This window comes from Harmonia axyridis, chromosome 1 (genome assembly GCF_914767665.1).
Source record: "Harmonia axyridis chromosome 1, icHarAxyr1.1, whole genome shotgun sequence".
Classification (NCBI taxonomy): Eukaryota; Metazoa; Arthropoda; class Insecta; order Coleoptera; family Coccinellidae; genus Harmonia; species Harmonia axyridis.
The window spans coordinates 42832989-42840012 of record NC_059501.1 but is presented as its reverse complement, the minus strand read 5'-3'; the positions used below and the strand labels follow the sequence as shown (position 1 = coordinate 42840012).

Here is a 7024-nt window from a genome sequence, read left to right as displayed (position 1 = left end):
GAACAGAATTCTGTCTGGGAAAATGTTGATTTGAATTATATCGAATTATAATGAATTATATTATTTCCAAAATAATGTCCATTTTCCAATTAACTTCAATAGAGTAAAAAAAGAAACCCAGAATGATTATATTTTATCTCAAGTAATAAAATTTTTGCGAAACGGTTGGCCAAAAAACATTGGTGATGTTTTCAAGGCTTTTCACAGAATTAGAAATGAACTTACTATAGAACAAAATTGTTTGTTGTGGAATCATCGTTTGGTTATCCCTTTTGAATTAAGGGCCGAAATTTTGGAAGATCTACATCGATCTCACATGGGCGTCGTCAAACTAAAAGTTTGGCAAGGTCATATTTCTGGTGGCCTGAACTAGATAATGATATCGAAGCGCTATGTAAAAATTGTGAAAATTGTCTAAAACATAAAAATAACCCTAATAAATCTATTTTGAATAATTGGCCGTGGCCGCGGGAAGTATAGTCCAGATTACATATCGATTATTTGGGCCCATTTTTGAACAGATATTTCCTCATTTTAGTAGACGCTCATTCTAAATGGATTGAAGCTTTTCCGATGACGTCTTTGACTTCTAAAGCAACTATTGACGTACTAAGCTCTTACGTTGCTCGATTTGGTTCACCGCGCTATATTGTTTCTGATAATGCCCCTAATTTCACTTCATTGAACAATTTTTCAAGTTGAATAGTATTGAACATATCACCTCTCCACCTTACCACCCTTCTTCGAATGGTCAAGCAGAAAATGCGGTGAAATCAATCAAAAATTCATTGAAAAAGGCACTTGGTAAGAACGAATGTTCAGATATGAACAAGATACTGAACAATTTTTTGTTTGATTTTCGAAACACTGTTCGTTGCACCACTGGGCGTTCACCTGCGAGTTTAATGTTCAATAGAGAACTCCGTACACGTTTTAACATTTTGTTACCTAGTGACAAAGAAACAAATGAAAATCTTGAGAAAACCGTTAAAGGGAATCAATTAAAAAAAAAGAAAACTATAGAGGGAAAATAAATGTTGAATTATTTCGGGGTGAAAAAGTAACTGTAAAAGATCATAGACATGCATCAAAACCAAATTGGATTGAGGCAATTATTAACAAGAGAATAGGTAAATCAACTTATTTGGTTTTCATTCCAGAGTTGGGAAATGTAACATGGAAACGTCACCTGTATCAGATTATTCCGATGTCTTCTGAAGCTTTTGCACTTCCGGTTAATAGCGAGTTGGTTGATCCAGATGAGGTTTCTCATGAGAAAAATGAACTGAGTCAGAAGGTAACTGAGAGTTCAGACGAGTTGGTTTCTGAGTATGGAAGTAATGTAGGATCGAGACCAAAACGTGATATTAGACCTGTAGAGCTTTTAACTGATTTTTAGAACTTATACAGGGTGTCCCGGGATGAATGCGACAAACGAATACCATGAATTAAGGTCATCATGGAGGACCCGTATCAAGAGGATTCAATCGCCTGAGTGCCTTCGTTTGGGATATACAGGGTGATGCTCATGTTATGAGTAAAATTTCACTGTTGAATAACTCTTTAACTAATCTACCGAATAATTTCAAATTTTGAAGTTTTGTCGCCCTTCACTATCGCCTTTCTGCAATATTTATGAATTTAAGTAAATCGGATCCAGACTAAGAAAATTTCAGACTTTTCCTATTTTTGTGAATACATATTGGATCACCCTGTACGTGAATATTATGATTTTTTTCCATTTTCGTAACCACAAAGAATCAATTCATTATGAAAATTCTAAATCTCTACTTGGCACAGTCATACAGGGTGATCAATAAACATTCCCTTATGAGTGAAATTTTTTTAGATCAATAACTCTTCAATAAATCCACCGAATAATTTCAAGTTTTGAAATTTTGTCACAATTTATTATCGGCTTCCTTCAATAATTCTGAAATCGAAAAAATCAGGTCCGGACTAGAAAAATTTTAGACTTTTTCTATTTTCGTGAATATTGTATCACCCTGTTAGTCAATATCATAATTTTTTTCGTTACCACAATGAATTAATTCATAATCAAAATTATAAAACTCTGCTTGCCACCGTCATGCAGGGTTACCAATAAACACTCCCTTATGAAAGAAGTTTCATAGTTCGATAAATCGAATTATTTCGAAAAGTTGCAGTTTTTTCACCCTTCACGAATGCCTCACCTGAATTCACCTCAAATTATTTAAGAAAACTCTTAATCAACAAACTGGATAAATAATAGAAGAAAAACAGCAAATTAATTGAAAATATTTGATCTTGAAATCAATGATTCAAAAATAAAATAAATAAAACATTTTCAGTTCGGTAGGTAATGTTCAAAATTGTATACTTCCCTCTCAATACATTTTTGAGCACGTTAATATAGTTGTTTCACAGATTTCGCTATGGTATTCGATTGAAATTCAATAATATCGCAAACATCAATAATTCTTTGTAGCAGTTGCTCATTACTGTCAGTCTGTGTCTGTACCGCATAGACCTTTCCATAATAAATAATCCAAGGGTGTCAGATAAAGGGATCGAGGAGGTCAAGCCACATTTCCATTCTGTCAATCCATCTGTTTCCAAAAGTTTCAGTCAAAAATATTCTCGAACTTTTTTTGGTTAGAGTGCATTTGCTCCATCATGTTGCAACCACAATGTCTACTTTTCTTCAAAAATATTAGGGCAAATCAAACGATTGTTCTAGATACCGCACCAACCATTTATCGAGAATTTAACTTGGGAATTTTTATGAATCACTGATTTTGGATCATCCTGAGCCCATACGTGAAAATAACGCGAATTGTTGATTTCATTCTTAGTGAATGGCCAACTGCAAAATTCCACTTTAGGGAAATGTTTATTGATCATCCTGTATGACGGTATCAATCCGGAGATTTAGAATTTTATAATGAATTAACATTTTGTGGTTACGACAACGAAAAAAATTATAATGTTCATGATCCAATATTGATGAGAATAAAAAAAGTCGATTTCAGAAATATTGAAGGAAGGCATTCGCAAAGAGTGAAGAAAGTGCAATTTTCAAAATGATTCTACCAATAAATTCAAGATTTATCGAACTATGAAAATTCTTTCATGAGGGAATTCATAAGGGGGACCAAGGGTCACCCTGTATGACAGTGGCAAGCAGAGTTTAAGAATTTTGATTATGAATTAATTCTTTCTGGTTACAAAAACGGAAAGAAATCATAATGTTTACGTACAGGGTGATCCAATATTCACGAAAATAGGAAAAGTCTGAAATTTTCTCAGTCCGGATCTGATTTACTCGAATTCAGAAATATTGCAGAAAGGCGATAGTAAAGGGCGACAAAACTTCGAAAATTGAAATTATTCGGTCGATTAGTTAAAGAGTTATTTAACAGTGAAATTTCACTCATAAGATGAACATCACCCTGTATATCCCAAACGAAGGTACTCAGGCGATTGAAACCTTTTGATACGGGTCCTCCATGATGACCTTAATTCATGGTATTCGTTTGTCGCATTCTTCCCGGGACACCCGGTATATTTGTTAAGAATATTGTGAATTGATTTTTTGTTGTTGTTGGTATTTTTAAGGGGGGAAGTATTGTTATATATTGATTTTTGTATTGAATCTGTACCTTACAAATGAAATAATCGTCGGTATATATAGGCGATATGTTGTCAGACAATGAGGATTGTAATCCTACTAATGATCTGATAATGACAAATTTCTCTATAACCCTTGCATGAAAATAACCTCACTTGTAAATATAAAATATGAAAATAACCTAAATTGTAAATGGTAAACCGACAAAGGTAATGAAATAATCTTATCTCTATAAAACTGAAACTCTTCGCAGTTTGAACCTGCGTAGTAATAAAGTTCTTCACAATTAGTACATCAGTAGAAACTAATTAGGAATAGGCAAGTTTCATAAAAACAGATATTTCAACAGTCCAGAACTTGCGTTAAAATCCTCAATTGTTCTCAACTTGATGGTTCTCCCCTCAGGAACTACTCCTTTATACTTCCCCAATCTCCTCGATTCCAAGTTGGCTGTCCCTTGAAATCGATCTCCAGAATTGTAGATAACTCAGCGATAATCTCACAGGACTACGCAGAAACGTGGTGCTTCACCAAGACGTTATGACACAATGACGTTCTACTAACACCCTGTGATAAGGAGTGCAAATGAGGTTTCGACAGTTGAGTTAAAGGGTTTAATATTTATCACGTAGAATTAAAATTGACTAATATTAAACACTAGAAAGAGCGAGGAACTTTTCAATACATACCCAGTTGTTTGGAGGCAGTCAATGAGACTTCTTTTCCACTGAGTGGAATTTTTCAGTGAATTCCAACCAAATTTCACCAAATGCATCCCAGTATAACTATAGAACAGGAAATATCAGATGATGAGATGCATTGCAGAATAGTTATTTATAATACAAGTGCAGAAGGCATTGATATTCTTCCACGAGTTTAAAATTCAAAAACGAGCCACGAAGTGGCGAGTTTTGGAATGAACGAGTGGTAGAATGAGCCTTCTGTACGAGTATTATACATTATTTTCTCTAATTCATTGCATTTTCATTGAAATTAATGAAATATTTCCATAAATATAATTTAGTGATTTTTGTATTGAAAAATGTTGGCTGGCAGAACTGATTTCTTTAAGGCAAATTGATGAATTGACAGATAAAGCCGTGGCGGAAAGTTCGGAGTACCAACATAAAATAACAAAATATAACCATGAAAACTGTGCGTTTCTGATATATTCTCGCACGATTTTGTTCTACAAGATGTGGAAGAATGAACGGAATAACCACAGAATTAGAGAAATACTATACACTACGAAACACACCTGATTGACGAAAATTCCAAAGATCACCACATGCAATTAGAGCAGTAGAATATTCAAATAAGCTTCCATCGAGAAAAATACGGAAAATACCAGTTTCTTCAAAACGAAAAAGGGCTTGGATTTTCAAAATGCACAAAATACGATTACCGAAATAAATCCCACAATGGATGACTCTTAGTCAAGAATTCGAGCAATCGCAAATGATACCATCAGCTTCTAACCAAAATTTTTCCATAATCGCAGAGTCCCTGGCCCGTCAATTTTTCTCACACGAATATCTATGATCAACAGTTGACACCGGTAGCGCTTATGCACGCAGTACGAAAAATAAACAACATTAACCTATAAATTACGAAAAATTCCAAAACAAATTTGAGCACGTAACAAGTTCTAGCGAAACATAATCTAATGAATCTGCACTGGTTGCACTCGAATTTGAAGTGTCAGAGCACTTATTCTTCATACAAAAAAACCAAAAACAAGTTTTTTCCGCTCATCAGAAATACTAGGTTGAAATTCCATAATGACCTTATTAGCAGATCAGACAATAAAAATGAAACAGTATGGTCCATTGTAAATAACTTAACTGGCAGGAGGGAAAGAACAAATGAAAGTGTTGAATTGCTCGTTGATGGTGTTTTGCATAGTGATCCCAATGAATTATCAAAAATTATTGTCAATTATTTTTCCACAGTAACCGAAACCACTCTTCATTTGTACTATGGGGGATCTTTGTCTTCCTCATGTACTTCCTCAGTAATGCTGAATACAACTTTTTTCTTTCATCCAGTGATTGAGTGTGAAGTTGCTGATGTCATAAAGTTACTGAAAAATAATAAGTGTGCAGGAGCTGATTCTATATCTGCCAGAATTCTGAAGTTGATAAACTCAGATATCTGTGGGCATTTTACTCACTGTATCAATCTTTCTGTAAGTTCTAGCATTTTCCCTACTATCCAGAAAAAGACCATAGTTGTTCCAATCAAAAATCCAATTAAAAAAATATGTAATAAATAGTATCATGAATTATAGACCTATTTCTATTGTTAGTATATTTTCTAAAGTGTTCGAAAGAATTGTGTTCAACAGAATGATCAAATATCTAATATCTTGACAAGTTCAATGTACTCGATAATGCCCAACATGGTTTTAGATCGGGCCACTCAACGGAAACAGCTACAGTTTCCTTTATTGATTATGTGTATGAATGCCTTGACAATGGTTTGCATTTGAGGTTGAAAGAAAATTAGAAAATAAGTTAGTTTTATGTTTGAATATATTTATTCGGAATACGAAAACAAATGATTCTGTGAGAAATAATTTTGAAGTACCATCAAGACACACTACATTCCAGAGAAATATAATTCAATGGAAAGAATTGACGAGGCAATATATTTTCAGTTGTTCAAGATTATTAATAGTCTGCAAAAAAATGTATATTCCCGATTCAAAAAATCTATTTGATCTTGAAATAACCTTGCAATTAAACTCCAAGGTCACATTGAATGTCTGTCTTCGATGAACTCCTGAAAACTGAGAAATTTTCATTCGAAACATTTTCTGATCCAGGCTCTTCCCAATGAGTAATTTGGTCGTTTAAAATGCGTTACATCAAATTTTTCATTTAGTCAACTTTTCGACCTACATGTTTGATTGAATTTCTTCGAAGAAAATATTTCATATTTATTACTATTATTTAATTATTAATTTTCACTTTGTACCGCTAAGTGTGCACACATGTGTGCACGCAAGGCTAGTCGACGCTTCGGTCGATCGGGTCGAGCCAGCGTTGCGTCGACCGTAGATTTCTGCGGTAAAACAGTCTGATATGTCCTGAAGATTATATTTCGAATAGGCAAGTAAAAATGATATGATATATCAAAAAAGGAAAATATAGGCAACGAGTTACCTACAACATTAGTAGCATTTTATAGAGGTGGATAATTTCTTGTTAAACCGGATAATTCAAGAAGACCAAAATGATCTTGACCCAGTTGTCACAAAGGATCCCGATATAAGGGTCCCTTTACAATTGTTACAAGATTGACTTGTCTAATATAGTACAGGAGACATACTTGTTTTTATTCTGAATTCATCATATTTCAATAACACGAGGCAACATTTTTTCAGTGAAATTCAAAGAAAAATAATCA

At 33.8% G+C, this 7024-nt stretch overlaps 1 long non-coding RNA gene across 1 annotated transcript; it reads right to left on the bottom strand.

Moving 5' to 3' along the window:
- Positions 1-3641: 3641 nt before the first annotated feature.
- Positions 3642-5089, bottom strand: LOC123685430. Its single transcript, XR_006748287.1, has 3 exons — positions 4872-5089; positions 4303-4398; positions 3642-4180 (listed from the first exon to the last, which is right to left on the bottom strand). It is a non-coding gene; the product is annotated as an uncharacterized LOC123685430 (long non-coding RNA).
- Between the last annotated feature and the right edge of the window lie 1935 nt (positions 5090-7024).